This window comes from Anopheles coustani, chromosome 2 (assembly GCF_943734705.1).
Source record: "Anopheles coustani chromosome 2, idAnoCousDA_361_x.2, whole genome shotgun sequence".
Classification (NCBI taxonomy): Eukaryota; Metazoa; Arthropoda; class Insecta; order Diptera; family Culicidae; genus Anopheles; species Anopheles coustani.
In genome coordinates, this window is record NC_071289.1 from 54,838,972 (window position 1) to 54,852,489 (window position 13,518).

Here is a 13,518-nt window from a genome sequence, read left to right on the forward strand (position 1 = left end):
ATTATTCCCACACACACGCACACAACCAAACGGCGTGTAAAAAGTTTGAGGATGCCAACGACACATGGCGTTCCCAAGTGGTCACCCACCTAAGTACTAACCATGCCCGATGTTGCTTAACTTCGGTGATCGGACGAGAACCGGTGTTTTCAACATGGTATGGTCGTTGACAAGTATGCTCCTGCTATGTTCGCAACATAAACGCCGTCGAAGGAGGCTGGACGGAGCTAAAAATAGAATATTCTCACAATGTTCAGTTCTTCCAACAACAAGGTGAAAAGGACTCATCGAATGAAATTTCTTTTTGTTTCCCTTCCACGAGAGGAAGAATATTATTCCCACACACACGCATACAATCAAACGGCGTGTAAAAAAAGTTTGAGGATGCCAACGACACATGGCGTTCCCAAGTGGTCACCCACCTAAGTACTAACCATGCCCGATGTTGCTTAACTTCGGTGATCGGACGAGAACCGGTGTTTTCAACATGGTATGGTCGTTGACAAGTATGCTCCTGCTATGTTCGCAACATAAGCGCCGTCGAAGGAGGCTGGACGGAGCTAAAAATAGAATATTCTCACAATGTTCAGTTCTTCCAACAACAAGGTGAAAAGGACTCATCGAATGAAATTTCTTTTTGTTTCCCTTCCACGAGAGGAAGAATATTATTCCCACACACACGCACACAACCAAACGGCGTGTAAAAAAAGTTTGAGGATGCCAACGACACATGGCGTTCCCAAGTGGTCACCCACCTAAGTACTAACCATGCCCGATGTTGCTTAACTTCGGTGATCGGACGAGAACCGGTGTTTTCAACATGGTATGGTCGTTGACAAGTATGCTCCTGCTATGTCCGCAACATAAGCGCCGTCGAAGGAGGCTGGACGGAGCTAAAAATAGAACATTCTCACAATGGCCAGTTCTTCCAACAAGGTGAAAAGGACTCATTGAATGTAATTTCTTTTTGTTTCCCTTCCACGAGAGGAACAAAATTATTCCAACACACACGCACACAACCAAACGGCGTGTAAAAAGTTTGAGGATGCCAACGACACATGGCGTTCCCAAGTGGTCACCCACCTAAGTACTAACCATGCCCGATGTTGCTTAACTTCGGTGATCGGACGAGAACCGGTGTTTTCAACATGGTATGGTCGTTGACAAGTATGCTCCTGCTATGTCCGCAACATAAGCGCCGTCGAAGGAGGCTGCCAGGAGCTAAAAATAGAACATTCTCACAATGTTCAGTTCTTCCAACAACAAGGTGAAAAGGACTCATTGAATGTAATTTCTTTTTGTTTCCCTTCCACGAGAGGAACAATATTATTCCCACACACACGCACACAACCAAACGGCGTGTAAAAAGTTTGAGGATGCCAACGACACATGGCGTTCCCAAGTGGTCACCCACCTAAGTACTAACCATGCCCGATGTTGCTTAACTTCGGTGATCGGACGAGAACCGGTGTTTTCAACATGGTATGGTCGTTGACAAGTATGCTCCTGCTATGTTCGCAACATAAGCGCCGTCGAAGGAGGCTGCCAGGAGCTAAAAATAGAACATTCTCACAATGTTCAGTTCTTCCAACAACAAGGTGAAAAGGACTCATTGAATGTAATTTCTTTTTGTTTCCCTTCCACGAGAGGAACAATATTATTCCCACACACACGCATACAATCAAACGGCGTGTAAAAAAAGTTTGAGGATGCCAACGACACATGGCGTTCCCAAGTGGTCACCCACCTAAGTACTAACCATGCCCGATGTTGCTTAACTTCGGTGATCGGACGAGAACCGGTGTTTTCAACATGGTATGGTCGTTGACAAGTATGCTCCTGCTATGTTCGCAACATAAGCGCCGTCGAAGGAGGCTGGACGGAGCTAAAAATAGAACATTCTCACAATGTTCAGTTCTTCCAACAACAAGGTGAAAAGGACTCATTGAATGTAATTTCTTTTTGTTTCCCTTCCACGAGAGGAACAATATTATTCCAACACACACGCACACAACCAAACGGCGTGTAAAAAGTTTGAGGATGCCAACGACACATGGCGTTCCCAAGTGGTCACCCACCTAAGTACTAACCATGCCCGATGTTGCTTAACTTCGGTGATCGGACGAGAACCGGTGTTTTCAACATGGTATGGTCGTTGACAAGTATGCTCCTGCTATGTCCGCAACATAAGCGCCGTCGAAGGAGGCTGCCAGGAGCTAAAAATAGAACATTCTCACAATGTTCAGTTCTTCCAACAACAAGGTGAAAAGGACTCATTGAATGTAATTTCTTTTTGTTTCCCTTCCACGAGAGGAAGAATATTATTCCCACACACACGCACACAACCAAACGGCGTGTAAAAAGTTTGAGGATGCCAACGACACATGGCGTTCCCAAGTGGTCACCCACCTAAGTACTAACCATGCCCGATGTTGCTTAACTTCGGTGATCGGACGAGAACCGGTGTTTTCAACATGGTATGGTCGTTGACAAGTATGCTCCTGCTATGTTCGCAACATAAACGCCGTCGAAGGAGGCTGGACGGAGCTAAAAATAGAATATTCTCACAATGTTCAGTTCTTCCAACAACAAGGTGAAAAGGACTCATCGAATGAAATTTCTTTTTGTTTCCCTTCCACGAGAGGAAGAATATTATTCCCACACACACGCATACAATCAAACGGCGTGTAAAAAAAGTTTGAGGATGCCAACGACACATGGCGTTCCCAAGTGGTCACCCACCTAAGTACTAACCATGCCCGATGTTGCTTAACTTCGGTGATCGGACGAGAACCGGTGTTTTCAACATGGTATGGTCGTTGACAAGTATGCTCCTGCTATGTCCGCAACATAAGCGCCGTCGAAGGAGGCTGGACGGAGCTAAAAATAGAACATTCTCACAATGTTCAGTTCTTCCAACAACAAGGTGAAAAGGACTCATTGAATGTAATTTCTTTTTGTTTCCCTTCCACGAGAGGAACAATATTATTCCCACACACACGCATTCAACCAAACGGCGTGTAAAAAGTTTGAGGATGCCAACGACACATGGCGTTCCCAAGTGGTCACCCACCTAAGTACTAACCATGCCCGATGTTGCTTAACTTCGGTGATCGGACGAGAACCGGTGTTTTCAACATGGTATGGTCGTTGACAAGTATGCTCCTGCTATGTTCGCAACATAAACGCCGTCGAAGGAGGCTGGACGGAGCTAAAAATAGAATATTCTCACAATGTTCAGTTCTTCCAACAACAAGGTGAAAAGGACTCATCGAATGAAATTTCTTTTTGTTTCCCTTCCACGAGAGGAACAATATTATTCCCACACACACGCATACATTCAAACGGCGTGTAAAAAAAGTTTGAGGATGCCAACGACACATGGCGTTCCCAAGTGGTCACCCACCTAAGTACTAACCATGCCCGATGTTGCTTAACTTCGGTGATCGGACGAGAACCGGTGTTTTCAACATGGTATGGTCGTTGACAAGTATGCTCCTGCTATGTTCGCAACATAAACGCCGTCGAAGGAGGCTGGACGGAGCTAAAAATAGAATATTCTCACAATGTTCAGTTCTTCCAACAACAAGGTGAAAAGGACTCATCGAATGAAATTTCTTTTTGTTTCCCTTCCACGAGAGGAAGAATATTATTCCCACACACACGCACACAACCAAACGGCGTGTAAAAAAAGTTTGAGGATGCCAACGACACATGGCGTTCCCAAGTGGTCACCCACCTAAGTACTAACCATGCCCGATGTTGCTTAACTTCGGTGATCGGACGAGAACCGGTGTTTTCAACATGGTATGGTCGTTGACAAGTATGCTCCTGCTATGTCCGCAACATAAGCGCCGTCGAAGGAGGCTGGACGGAGCTAAAAATAGAACATTCTCACAATGGCCAGTTCTTCCAACAAGGTGAAAAGGACTCATTGAATGTAATTTCTTTTTGTTTCCCTTCCACGAGAGGAACAAAATTATTCCAACACACACGCACACAACCAAACGGCGTGTAAAAAGTTTGAGGATGCCAACGACACATGGCGTTCCCAAGTGGTCACCCACCTAAGTACTAACCATGCCCGATGTTGCTTAACTTCGGTGATCGGACGAGAACCGGTGTTTTCAACATGGTATGGTCGTTGACAAGTATGCTCCTGCTATGTCCGCAACATAAGCGCCGTCGAAGGAGGCTGCCAGGAGCTAAAAATAGAACATTCTCACAATGTTCAGTTCTTCCAACAACAAGGTGAAAAGGACTCATTGAATGTAATTTCTTTTTGTTTCCCTTCCACGAGAGGAAGAATATTATTCCCACACACACGCACACAACCAAACGGCGTGTAAAAAGTTTGAGGATGCCAACGACACATGGCGTTCCCAAGTGGTCACCCACCTAAGTACTAACCATGCCCGATGTTGCTTAACTTCGGTGATCGGACGAGAACCGGTGTTTTCAACATGGTATGGTCGTTGACAAGTATGCTCCTGCTATGTTCGCAACATAAACGCCGTCGAAGGAGGCTGGACGGAGCTAAAAATAGAATATTCTCACAATGTTCAGTTCTTCCAACAACAAGGTGAAAAGGACTCATCGAATGAAATTTCTTTTTGTTTCCCTTCCACGAGAGGAAGAATATTATTCCCACACACACGCATACAATCAAACGGCGTGTAAAAAAAGTTTGAGGATGCCAACGACACATGGCGTTCCCAAGTGGTCACCCACCTAAGTACTAACCATGCCCGATGTTGCTTAACTTCGGTGATCGGACGAGAACCGGTGTTTTCAACATGGTATGGTCGTTGACAAGTATGCTCCTGCTATGTCCGCAACATAAGCGCCGTCGAAGGAGGCTGGACGGAGCTAAAAATAGAACATTCTCACAATGTTCAGTTCTTCCAACAACAAGGTGAAAAGGACTCATTGAATGTAATTTCTTTTTGTTTCCCTTCCACGAGAGGAACAATATTATTCCCACACACACGCATTCAACCAAACGGCGTGTAAAAAGTTTGAGGATGCCAACGACACATGGCGTTCCCAAGTGGTCACCCACCTAAGTACTAACCATGCCCGATGTTGCTTAACTTCGGTGATCGGACGAGAACCGGTGTTTTCAACATGGTATGGTCGTTGACAAGTATGCTCCTGCTATGTTCGCAACATAAGCGCCGTCGAAGGAGGCTGGACGGAGCTAAAAATAGAACATTCTCACAATGTTCAGTTCTTCCAACAACAAGGTGAAAAGGACTCATTGAATGTAATTTCTTTTTGTTTCCCTTCCACGAGAGGAACAATATTATTCCCACACACACGCACACAACCAAACGGCGTGTAAAAAGTTTGAGGATGCCAACGACACATGGCGTTCCCAAGTGGTCACCCACCTAAGTACTAACCATGCCCGATGTTGCTTAACTTCGGTGATCGGACGAGAACCAGTGTTTTCAACATGGTATGGTCGTTGACAAGTATGCTCCTGCTATGTCCGCAACATAAGCGCCGTCGAAGGAGGCTGGACGGAGCTAAAAATAGAACATTCTCACAATGGCCATTTCTTCCAACAACAAGGTGAAAAGGACTCATTTAATGAAATTTCTTTTTGTTTCCCTTCCACGAGAGGAAGAATATTATTCCCACACACACGCATACAACCAAACGGCGTGTAAAAAGTTTGAGGATGCCAACGACACATGGCGTTCCCAAGTGGTCACCCACCTAAGTACTAACCATGCCCGATGTTGCTTAACTTCGGTGATCGGACGAGAACCGGTGTTTTCAACATGGTATGGTCGTTGACAAGTATGCTCCTGCTATGTCCGCAACATAAGCGCCGTCGAAGGAGGCTGGACGGAGCTAAAAATAGAACATTCTCACAATGGCCAGTTCTTCCAACAAGGTGAAAAGGACTCATTGAATGTAATTTCTTTTTGTTTCCCTTCCACGAGAGGAACAAAATTATTCCAACACACACGCACACAACCAAACGGCGTGTAAAAAGTTTGAGGATGCCAACGACACATGGCGTTCCCAAGTGGTCACCCACCTAAGTACTAACCATGCCCGATGTTGCTTAACTTCGGTGATCGGACGAGAACCGGTGTTTTCAACATGGTATGGTCGTTGACAAGTATGCTCCTGCTATGTCCGCAACATAAGCGCCGTCGAAGGAGGCTGGACGGAGCTAAAAATAGAACATTCTCACAATGGCCAGTTCTTCCAACAAGGTGAAAAGGACTCATTGAATGTAATTTCTTTTTGTTTCCCTTCCACGAGAGGAACAAAATTATTCCAACACACACGCACACAACCAAACGGCGTGTAAAAAGTTTGAGGATGCCAACGACACATGGCGTTCCCAAGTGGTCACCCACCTAAGTACTAACCATGCCCGATGTTGCTTAACTTCGGTGATCGGACGAGAACCGGTGTTTTCAACATGGTATGGTCGTTGACAAGTATGCTCCTGCTATGTCCGCAACATAAGCGCCGTCGAAGGAGGCTGGACGGAGCTAAAAATAGAACATTCTCACAATGTTCAGTTCTTCCAACAACAAGGTGAAAAGGACTCATTGAATGTAATTTCTTTTTGTTTCCCTTCCAAGAGAGGAACAATATTATTCCCACACACACGCACACAACCAAACGGCGTGTAAAAAGTTTGAGGATGCCAACGACACATGGCGTTCCCAAGTGGTCACCCACCTAAGTACTAACCATGCCCGATGTTGCTTAACTTCGGTGATCGGACGAGAACCGGTGTTTTCAACATGGTATGGTCGTTGACAAGTATGCTCCTGCTATGTCCGCAACATAAACGCCGTCGAAGGAGGCTGAACGGAGCTAAAAATAGAATATTCTCACAATGTTCAGTTCTTCCAACAACAAGGTGAAAAGGACTCATCGAATGAAATTTCTTTTTGTTTCCCTTCCACGAGAGGAAGAATATTATTCCCACACACACGCACACAACCAAACGGCGTGTAAAAAAAGTTTGAGGATGCCAACGACACATGGCGTTCCCAAGTGGTCACCCACCTAAGTACTAACCATGCCCGATGTTGCTTAACTTCGGTGATCGGACGAGAACCGGTGTTTTCAACATGGTATGGTCGTTGACAAGTATGCTCCTGCTATGTCCGCAACATAAGCGCCGTCGAAGGAGGCTGGACGGAGCTAAAAATAGAACATTCTCACAATGGCCAGTTCTTCCAACAAGGTGAAAAGGACTCATTGAATGTAATTTCTTTTTGTTTCCCTTCCACGAGAGGAACAAAATTATTCCAACACACACGCACACAACCAAACGGCGTGTAAAAAGTTTGAGGATGCCAACGACACATGGCGTTCCCAAGTGGTCACCCACCTAAGTACTAACCATGCCCGATGTTGCTTAACTTCGGTGATCGGACGAGAACCGGTGTTTTCAACATGGTATGGTCGTTGACAAGTATGCTCCTGCTATGTCCGCAACATAAGCGCCGTCGAAGGAGGCTGGACGGAGCTAAAAATAGAACATTCTCACAATGTTCAGTTCTTCCAACAACAAGGTGAAAAGGACTCATTGAATGTAATTTCTTTTTGTTTCCCTTCCAAGAGAGGAACAATATTATTCCCACACACACGCACACAACCAAACGGCGTGTAAAAAGTTTGAGGATGCCAACGACACATGGCGTTCCCAAGTGGTCACCCACCTAAGTACTAACCATGCCCGATGTTGCTTAACTTCGGTGATCGGACGAGAACCGGTGTTTTCAACATGGTATGGTCGTTGACAAGTATGCTCCTGCTATGTTCGCAACATAAGCGCCGTCGAAGGAGGCTGGACGGAGCTAAAAATAGAACATTCTCACAATGTTCAGTTCTTCCAACAACAAGGTGAAAAGGACTCATTGAATGTAATTTCTTTTTGTTTCCCTTCCACGAGAGGAACAATATTATTCCCACACACACGCACACAACCAAACGGCGTGTAAAAAGTTTGAGGATGCCAACGACACATGGCGTTCCCAAGTGGTCACCCACCTAAGTACTAACCATGCCCGATGTTGCTTAACTTCGGTGATCGGACGAGAACCGGTGTTTTCAACATGGTATGGTCGTTGACAAGTATGCTCCTGCTATGTCCGCAACATAAGCGCCGTCGAAGGAGGCTGGACGGAGCTAAAAATAGAACATTCTCACAATGTTCAGTTCTTCCAACAACAAGGTGAAAAGGACTCATTGAATGTAATTTCTTTTTGTTTCCCTTCCACGAGAGGAAGAATATTATTCCCACACACACGCATTCAACCAAACGGCGTGTAAAAAGTTTGAGGATGCCAACGACACATGGCGTTCCCAAGTGGTCACCCACCTAAGTACTAACCATGCCCGATGTTGCTTAACTTCGGTGATCGGACGAGAACCGGTGTTTTCAACATGGTATGGTCGTTGACAAGTATGCTCCTGCTATGTTCGCAACATAAGCGCCGTCGAAGGAGGCTGGACGGAGCTAAAAATAGAACATTCTCACAATGTTCAGTTCTTCCAACAACAAGGTGAAAAGGACTCATTGAATGTAATTTCTTTTTGTTTCCCTTCCACGAGAGGAACAATATTATTCCCACACACACGCACACAACCAAACGGCGTGTAAAAAGTTTGAGGATGCCAACGACACATGGCGTTCCCAAGTGGTCACCCACCTAAGTACTAACCATGCCCGATGTTGCTTAACTTCGGTGATCGGACGAGAACCGGTGTTTTCAACATGGTATGGTCGTTGACAAGTATGCTCCTGCTATGTCCGCAACATAAGCGCCGTCGAAGGAGGCTGCCAGGAGCTAAAAATAGAACATTCTCACAATGTTCAGTTCTTCCAACAACAAGGTGAAAAGGACTCATTTAATGTAATTTCTTTTTGTTTCCCTTCCACGAGAGGAAGAATATTATTCCCACACACACGCACACAACCAAACGGCGTGTAAAAAGTTTGAGGATGCCAACGACACATGGCGTTCCCAAGTGGTCACCCACCTAAGTACTAACCATGCCCGATGTTGCTTAACTTCGGTGATCGGACGAGAACCGGTGTTTTCAACATGGTATGGTCGTTGACAAGTATGCTCCTGCTATGTTCGCAACATAAACGCCGTCGAAGGAGGCTGGACGGAGCTAAAAATAGAATATTCTCACAATGTTCAGTTCTTCCAACAACAAGGTGAAAAGGACTCATCGAATGAAATTTCTTTTTGTTTCCCTTCCACGAGAGGAAGAATATTATTCCCACACACACGCATACAATCAAACGGCGTGTAAAAAAAGTTTGAGGATGCCAACGACACATGGCGTTCCCAAGTGGTCACCCACCTAAGTACTAACCATGCCCGATGTTGCTTAACTTCGGTGATCGGACGAGAACCGGTGTTTTCAACATGGTATGGTCGTTGACAAGTATGCTCCTGCTATGTTCGCAACATAAGCGCCGTCGAAGGAGGCTGGACGGAGCTAAAAATAGAATATTCTCACAATGTTCAGTTCTTCCAACAACAAGGTGAAAAGGACTCATCGAATGAAATTTCTTTTTGTTTCCCTTCCACGAGAGGAAGAATATTATTCCCACACACACGCACACAACCAAACGGCGTGTAAAAAAAGTTTGAGGATGCCAACGACACATGGCGTTCCCAAGTGGTCACCCACCTAAGTACTAACCATGCCCGATGTTGCTTAACTTCGGTGATCGGACGAGAACCGGTGTTTTCAACATGGTATGGTCGTTGACAAGTATGCTCCTGCTATGTCCGCAACATAAGCGCCGTCGAAGGAGGCTGGACGGAGCTAAAAATAGAACATTCTCACAATGGCCAGTTCTTCCAACAAGGTGAAAAGGACTCATTGAATGTAATTTCTTTTTGTTTCCCTTCCACGAGAGGAACAAAATTATTCCAACACACACGCACACAACCAAACGGCGTGTAAAAAGTTTGAGGATGCCAACGACACATGGCGTTCCCAAGTGGTCACCCACCTAAGTACTAACCATGCCCGATGTTGCTTAACTTCGGTGATCGGACGAGAACCGGTGTTTTCAACATGGTATGGTCGTTGACAAGTATGCTCCTGCTATGTCCGCAACATAAGCGCCATCGAAGGAGGCTGCCAGGAGCTAAAAATAGAACATTCTCACAATGTTCAGTTCTTCCAACAACAAGGTGAAAAGGACTCATTGAATGTAATTTCTTTTTGTTTCCCTTCCACGAGAGGAACAATATTATTCCCACACACACGCACACAACCAAACGGCGTGTAAAAAGTTTGAGGATGCCAACGACACATGGCGTTCCCAAGTGGTCACCCACCTAAGTACTAACCATGCCCGATGTTGCTTAACTTCGGTGATCGGACGAGAACCGGTGTTTTCAACATGGTATGGTCGTTGACAAGTATGCTCCTGCTATGTTCGCAACATAAGCGCCGTCGAAGGAGGCTGCCAGGAGCTAAAAATAGAACATTCTCACAATGTTCAGTTCTTCCAACAACAAGGTGAAAAGGACTCATTGAATGTAATTTCTTTTTGTTTCCCTTCCACGAGAGGAACAATATTATTCCCACACACACGCATACAATCAAACGGCGTGTAAAAAAAGTTTGAGGATGCCAACGACACATGGCGTTCCCAAGTGGTCACCCACCTAAGTACTAACCATGCCCGATGTTGCTTAACTTCGGTGATCGGACGAGAACCGGTGTTTTCAACATGGTATGGTCGTTGACAAGTATGCTCCTGCTATGTTCGCAACATAAGCGCCGTCGAAGGAGGCTGGACGGAGCTAAAAATAGAACATTCTCACAATGTTCAGTTCTTCCAACAACAAGGTGAAAAGGACTCATTGAATGTAATTTCTTTTTGTTTCCCTTCCACGAGAGGAACAATATTATTCCAACACACACGCACACAACCAAACGGCGTGTAAAAAGTTTGAGGATGCCAACGACACATGGCGTTCCCAAGTGGTCACCCACCTAAGTACTAACCATGCCCGATGTTGCTTAACTTCGGTGATCGGACGAGAACCGGTGTTTTCAACATGGTATGGTCGTTGACAAGTATGCTCCTGCTATGTCCGCAACATAAGCGCCGTCGAAGGAGGCTGCCAGGAGCTAAAAATAGAACATTCTCACAATGTTCAGTTCTTCCAACAACAAGGTGAAAAGGACTCATTGAATGTAATTTCTTTTTGTTTCCCTTCCACGAGAGGAAGAATATTATTCCCACACACACGCACACAACCAAACGGCGTGTAAAAAGTTTGAGGATGCCAACGACACATGGCGTTCCCAAGTGGTCACCCACCTAAGTACTAACCATGCCCGATGTTGCTTAACTTCGGTGATCGGACGAGAACCGGTGTTTTCAACATGGTATGGTCGTTGACAAGTATGCTCCTGCTATGTTCGCAACATAAACGCCGTCGAAGGAGGCTGGACGGAGCTAAAAATAGAATATTCTCACAATGTTCAGTTCTTCCAACAACAAGGTGAAAAGGACTCATCGAATGAAATTTCTTTTTGTTTCCCTTCCACGAGAGGAAGAATATTATTCCCACACACACGCATACAATCAAACGGCGTGTAAAAAAAGTTTGAGGATGCCAACGACACATGGCGTTCCCAAGTGGTCACCCACCTAAGTACTAACCATGCCCGATGTTGCTTAACTTCGGTGATCGGACGAGAACCGGTGTTTTCAACATGGTATGGTCGTTGACAAGTATGCTCCTGCTATGTCCGCAACATAAGCGCCGTCGAAGGAGGCTGGACGGAGCTAAAAATAGAACATTCTCACAATGTTCAGTTCTTCCAACAACAAGGTGAAAAGGACTCATTGAATGTAATTTCTTTTTGTTTCCCTTCCACGAGAGGAACAATATTATTCCCACACACACGCATTCAACCAAACGGCGTGTAAAAAGTTTGAGGATGCCAACGACACATGGCGTTCCCAAGTGGTCACCCACCTAAGTACTAACCATGCCCGATGTTGCTTAACTTCGGTGATCGGACGAGAACCGGTGTTTTCAACATGGTATGGTCGTTGACAAGTATGCTCCTGCTATGTTCGCAACATAAACGCCGTCGAAGGAGGCTGGACGGAGCTAAAAATAGAATATTCTCACAATGTTCAGTTCTTCCAACAACAAGGTGAAAAGGACTCATCGAATGAAATTTCTTTTTGTTTCCCTTCCACGAGAGGAACAATATTATTCCCACACACACGCATACAATCAAACGGCGTGTAAAAAAAGTTTGAGGATGCCAACGACACATGGCGTTCCCAAGTGGTCACCCACCTAAGTACTAACCATGCCCGATGTTGCTTAACTTCGGTGATCGGACGAGAACCGGTGTTTTCAACATGGTATGGTCGTTGACAAGTATGCTCCTGCTATGTTCGCAACATAAACGCCGTCGAAGGAGGCTGGACGGAGCTAAAAATAGAATATTCTCACAATGTTCAGTTCTTCCAACAACAAGGTGAAAAGGACTCATCGAATGAAATTTCTTTTTGTTTCCCTTCCACGAGAGGAAGAATATTATTCCCACACACACGCACACAACCAAACGGCGTGTAAAAAAAGTTTGAGGATGCCAACGACACATGGCGTTCCCAAGTGGTCACCCACCTAAGTACTAACCATGCCCGATGTTGCTTAACTTCGGTGATCGGACGAGAACCGGTGTTTTCAACATGGTATGGTCGTTGACAAGTATGCTCCTGCTATGTCCGCAACATAAGCGCCGTCGAAGGAGGCTGGACGGAGCTAAAAATAGAACATTCTCACAATGGCCAGTTCTTCCAACAAGGTGAAAAGGACTCATTGAATGTAATTTCTTTTTGTTTCCCTTCCACGAGAGGAACAAAATTATTCCAACACACACGCACACAACCAAACGGCGTGTAAAAAGTTTGAGGATGCCAACGACACATGGCGTTCCCAAGTGGTCACCCACCTAAGTACTAACCATGCCCGATGTTGCTTAACTTCGGTGATCGGACGAGAACCGGTGTTTTCAACATGGTATGGTCGTTGACAAGTATGCTCCTGCTATGTCCGCAACATAAGCGCCGTCGAAGGAGGCTGCCAGGAGCTAAAAATAGAACATTCTCACAATGTTCAGTTCTTCCAACAACAAGGTGAAAAGGACTCATTGAATGTAATTTCTTTTTGTTTCCCTTCCACGAGAGGAAGAATATTATTCCCACACACACGCACACAACCAAACGGCGTGTAAAAAGTTTGAGGATGCCAACGACACATGGCGTTCCCAAGTGGTCACCCACCTAAGTACTAACCATGCCCGATGTTGCTTAACTTCGGTGATCGGACGAGAACCGGTGTTTTCAACATGGTATGGTCGTTGACAAGTATGCTCCTGCTATGTTCGCAACATAAACGCCGTCGAAGGAGGCTGGACGGAGCTAAAAATAGAATATTCTCACAATGTTCAGTTCTTCCAACAACA

General features: G+C 45.5%; 41 non-coding genes across 41 annotated transcripts; all 41 read right to left on the bottom strand.

Moving 5' to 3' along the window:
* Positions 1 to 52: 52 nt before the first annotated feature.
* LOC131268293 (5S ribosomal RNA) lies at positions 53 to 171 on the bottom strand. Its single transcript, XR_009178841.1, has one exon. It is a non-coding gene; the product is annotated as a 5S ribosomal RNA (ribosomal RNA).
* A 214-nt stretch (positions 172 to 385) lies between these two features.
* Positions 386 to 504, bottom strand: LOC131268294 (5S ribosomal RNA). The gene has a single exon (XR_009178842.1). It is a non-coding gene; the product is annotated as a 5S ribosomal RNA (ribosomal RNA).
* A 214-nt stretch (positions 505 to 718) lies between these two features.
* On the bottom strand, positions 719 to 837 carry LOC131268295 (5S ribosomal RNA). The gene has a single exon (XR_009178843.1). It is a non-coding gene; the product is annotated as a 5S ribosomal RNA (ribosomal RNA).
* A 209-nt stretch (positions 838 to 1,046) lies between these two features.
* Positions 1,047 to 1,165, bottom strand: LOC131268296 (5S ribosomal RNA). The gene has a single exon (XR_009178844.1). It is a non-coding gene; the product is annotated as a 5S ribosomal RNA (ribosomal RNA).
* A 212-nt stretch (positions 1,166 to 1,377) lies between these two features.
* On the bottom strand, positions 1,378 to 1,496 carry LOC131268297 (5S ribosomal RNA). Its single transcript, XR_009178845.1, has one exon. It is a non-coding gene; the product is annotated as a 5S ribosomal RNA (ribosomal RNA).
* A 214-nt stretch (positions 1,497 to 1,710) lies between these two features.
* LOC131268298 (5S ribosomal RNA) lies at positions 1,711 to 1,829 on the bottom strand. The gene has a single exon (XR_009178846.1). It is a non-coding gene; the product is annotated as a 5S ribosomal RNA (ribosomal RNA).
* A 212-nt stretch (positions 1,830 to 2,041) lies between these two features.
* On the bottom strand, positions 2,042 to 2,160 carry LOC131268300 (5S ribosomal RNA). Its single transcript, XR_009178847.1, has one exon. It is a non-coding gene; the product is annotated as a 5S ribosomal RNA (ribosomal RNA).
* Positions 2,161 to 2,372: 212 nt separating this feature from the next.
* LOC131268301 (5S ribosomal RNA) lies at positions 2,373 to 2,491 on the bottom strand. The gene has a single exon (XR_009178848.1). It is a non-coding gene; the product is annotated as a 5S ribosomal RNA (ribosomal RNA).
* A 214-nt stretch (positions 2,492 to 2,705) lies between these two features.
* LOC131268302 (5S ribosomal RNA) lies at positions 2,706 to 2,824 on the bottom strand. The gene has a single exon (XR_009178849.1). It is a non-coding gene; the product is annotated as a 5S ribosomal RNA (ribosomal RNA).
* A 212-nt stretch (positions 2,825 to 3,036) lies between these two features.
* On the bottom strand, positions 3,037 to 3,155 carry LOC131268303 (5S ribosomal RNA). The gene has a single exon (XR_009178850.1). It is a non-coding gene; the product is annotated as a 5S ribosomal RNA (ribosomal RNA).
* A 214-nt stretch (positions 3,156 to 3,369) lies between these two features.
* LOC131268305 (5S ribosomal RNA) lies at positions 3,370 to 3,488 on the bottom strand. Its single transcript, XR_009178852.1, has one exon. It is a non-coding gene; the product is annotated as a 5S ribosomal RNA (ribosomal RNA).
* A 214-nt stretch (positions 3,489 to 3,702) lies between these two features.
* Positions 3,703 to 3,821, bottom strand: LOC131268306 (5S ribosomal RNA). The gene has a single exon (XR_009178853.1). It is a non-coding gene; the product is annotated as a 5S ribosomal RNA (ribosomal RNA).
* A 209-nt stretch (positions 3,822 to 4,030) lies between these two features.
* Positions 4,031 to 4,149, bottom strand: LOC131268307 (5S ribosomal RNA). Its single transcript, XR_009178854.1, has one exon. It is a non-coding gene; the product is annotated as a 5S ribosomal RNA (ribosomal RNA).
* A 212-nt stretch (positions 4,150 to 4,361) lies between these two features.
* LOC131268308 (5S ribosomal RNA) lies at positions 4,362 to 4,480 on the bottom strand. Its single transcript, XR_009178855.1, has one exon. It is a non-coding gene; the product is annotated as a 5S ribosomal RNA (ribosomal RNA).
* A 214-nt stretch (positions 4,481 to 4,694) lies between these two features.
* Positions 4,695 to 4,813, bottom strand: LOC131268309 (5S ribosomal RNA). Its single transcript, XR_009178856.1, has one exon. It is a non-coding gene; the product is annotated as a 5S ribosomal RNA (ribosomal RNA).
* A 212-nt stretch (positions 4,814 to 5,025) lies between these two features.
* Positions 5,026 to 5,144, bottom strand: LOC131268310 (5S ribosomal RNA). The gene has a single exon (XR_009178857.1). It is a non-coding gene; the product is annotated as a 5S ribosomal RNA (ribosomal RNA).
* Positions 5,145 to 5,356: 212 nt separating this feature from the next.
* On the bottom strand, positions 5,357 to 5,475 carry LOC131267840 (5S ribosomal RNA). Its single transcript, XR_009178419.1, has one exon. It is a non-coding gene; the product is annotated as a 5S ribosomal RNA (ribosomal RNA).
* A 212-nt stretch (positions 5,476 to 5,687) lies between these two features.
* On the bottom strand, positions 5,688 to 5,806 carry LOC131268311 (5S ribosomal RNA). The gene has a single exon (XR_009178858.1). It is a non-coding gene; the product is annotated as a 5S ribosomal RNA (ribosomal RNA).
* Positions 5,807 to 6,015: 209 nt separating this feature from the next.
* On the bottom strand, positions 6,016 to 6,134 carry LOC131268312 (5S ribosomal RNA). Its single transcript, XR_009178859.1, has one exon. It is a non-coding gene; the product is annotated as a 5S ribosomal RNA (ribosomal RNA).
* A 209-nt stretch (positions 6,135 to 6,343) lies between these two features.
* LOC131268313 (5S ribosomal RNA) lies at positions 6,344 to 6,462 on the bottom strand. Its single transcript, XR_009178860.1, has one exon. It is a non-coding gene; the product is annotated as a 5S ribosomal RNA (ribosomal RNA).
* A 212-nt stretch (positions 6,463 to 6,674) lies between these two features.
* Positions 6,675 to 6,793, bottom strand: LOC131268314 (5S ribosomal RNA). The gene has a single exon (XR_009178861.1). It is a non-coding gene; the product is annotated as a 5S ribosomal RNA (ribosomal RNA).
* A 214-nt stretch (positions 6,794 to 7,007) lies between these two features.
* On the bottom strand, positions 7,008 to 7,126 carry LOC131268317 (5S ribosomal RNA). Its single transcript, XR_009178863.1, has one exon. It is a non-coding gene; the product is annotated as a 5S ribosomal RNA (ribosomal RNA).
* Positions 7,127 to 7,335: 209 nt separating this feature from the next.
* LOC131268318 (5S ribosomal RNA) lies at positions 7,336 to 7,454 on the bottom strand. The gene has a single exon (XR_009178864.1). It is a non-coding gene; the product is annotated as a 5S ribosomal RNA (ribosomal RNA).
* A 212-nt stretch (positions 7,455 to 7,666) lies between these two features.
* On the bottom strand, positions 7,667 to 7,785 carry LOC131268319 (5S ribosomal RNA). The gene has a single exon (XR_009178865.1). It is a non-coding gene; the product is annotated as a 5S ribosomal RNA (ribosomal RNA).
* A 212-nt stretch (positions 7,786 to 7,997) lies between these two features.
* Positions 7,998 to 8,116, bottom strand: LOC131268320 (5S ribosomal RNA). The gene has a single exon (XR_009178866.1). It is a non-coding gene; the product is annotated as a 5S ribosomal RNA (ribosomal RNA).
* Positions 8,117 to 8,328: 212 nt separating this feature from the next.
* On the bottom strand, positions 8,329 to 8,447 carry LOC131268321 (5S ribosomal RNA). Its single transcript, XR_009178867.1, has one exon. It is a non-coding gene; the product is annotated as a 5S ribosomal RNA (ribosomal RNA).
* A 212-nt stretch (positions 8,448 to 8,659) lies between these two features.
* Positions 8,660 to 8,778, bottom strand: LOC131268322 (5S ribosomal RNA). Its single transcript, XR_009178868.1, has one exon. It is a non-coding gene; the product is annotated as a 5S ribosomal RNA (ribosomal RNA).
* A 212-nt stretch (positions 8,779 to 8,990) lies between these two features.
* On the bottom strand, positions 8,991 to 9,109 carry LOC131268323 (5S ribosomal RNA). The gene has a single exon (XR_009178869.1). It is a non-coding gene; the product is annotated as a 5S ribosomal RNA (ribosomal RNA).
* Positions 9,110 to 9,323: 214 nt separating this feature from the next.
* On the bottom strand, positions 9,324 to 9,442 carry LOC131268324 (5S ribosomal RNA). The gene has a single exon (XR_009178870.1). It is a non-coding gene; the product is annotated as a 5S ribosomal RNA (ribosomal RNA).
* Positions 9,443 to 9,656: 214 nt separating this feature from the next.
* On the bottom strand, positions 9,657 to 9,775 carry LOC131268325 (5S ribosomal RNA). Its single transcript, XR_009178871.1, has one exon. It is a non-coding gene; the product is annotated as a 5S ribosomal RNA (ribosomal RNA).
* A 209-nt stretch (positions 9,776 to 9,984) lies between these two features.
* LOC131268326 (5S ribosomal RNA) lies at positions 9,985 to 10,103 on the bottom strand. The gene has a single exon (XR_009178872.1). It is a non-coding gene; the product is annotated as a 5S ribosomal RNA (ribosomal RNA).
* A 212-nt stretch (positions 10,104 to 10,315) lies between these two features.
* Positions 10,316 to 10,434, bottom strand: LOC131268328 (5S ribosomal RNA). The gene has a single exon (XR_009178874.1). It is a non-coding gene; the product is annotated as a 5S ribosomal RNA (ribosomal RNA).
* Positions 10,435 to 10,648: 214 nt separating this feature from the next.
* LOC131268329 (5S ribosomal RNA) lies at positions 10,649 to 10,767 on the bottom strand. Its single transcript, XR_009178875.1, has one exon. It is a non-coding gene; the product is annotated as a 5S ribosomal RNA (ribosomal RNA).
* A 212-nt stretch (positions 10,768 to 10,979) lies between these two features.
* LOC131268330 (5S ribosomal RNA) lies at positions 10,980 to 11,098 on the bottom strand. The gene has a single exon (XR_009178876.1). It is a non-coding gene; the product is annotated as a 5S ribosomal RNA (ribosomal RNA).
* A 212-nt stretch (positions 11,099 to 11,310) lies between these two features.
* Positions 11,311 to 11,429, bottom strand: LOC131268332 (5S ribosomal RNA). Its single transcript, XR_009178877.1, has one exon. It is a non-coding gene; the product is annotated as a 5S ribosomal RNA (ribosomal RNA).
* Positions 11,430 to 11,643: 214 nt separating this feature from the next.
* On the bottom strand, positions 11,644 to 11,762 carry LOC131268333 (5S ribosomal RNA). The gene has a single exon (XR_009178878.1). It is a non-coding gene; the product is annotated as a 5S ribosomal RNA (ribosomal RNA).
* A 212-nt stretch (positions 11,763 to 11,974) lies between these two features.
* LOC131268334 (5S ribosomal RNA) lies at positions 11,975 to 12,093 on the bottom strand. The gene has a single exon (XR_009178879.1). It is a non-coding gene; the product is annotated as a 5S ribosomal RNA (ribosomal RNA).
* A 214-nt stretch (positions 12,094 to 12,307) lies between these two features.
* LOC131268335 (5S ribosomal RNA) lies at positions 12,308 to 12,426 on the bottom strand. Its single transcript, XR_009178880.1, has one exon. It is a non-coding gene; the product is annotated as a 5S ribosomal RNA (ribosomal RNA).
* A 214-nt stretch (positions 12,427 to 12,640) lies between these two features.
* Positions 12,641 to 12,759, bottom strand: LOC131268336 (5S ribosomal RNA). The gene has a single exon (XR_009178881.1). It is a non-coding gene; the product is annotated as a 5S ribosomal RNA (ribosomal RNA).
* A 209-nt stretch (positions 12,760 to 12,968) lies between these two features.
* On the bottom strand, positions 12,969 to 13,087 carry LOC131268337 (5S ribosomal RNA). Its single transcript, XR_009178882.1, has one exon. It is a non-coding gene; the product is annotated as a 5S ribosomal RNA (ribosomal RNA).
* A 212-nt stretch (positions 13,088 to 13,299) lies between these two features.
* Positions 13,300 to 13,418, bottom strand: LOC131268338 (5S ribosomal RNA). Its single transcript, XR_009178883.1, has one exon. It is a non-coding gene; the product is annotated as a 5S ribosomal RNA (ribosomal RNA).
* Between the last annotated feature and the right edge of the window lie 100 nt (positions 13,419 to 13,518).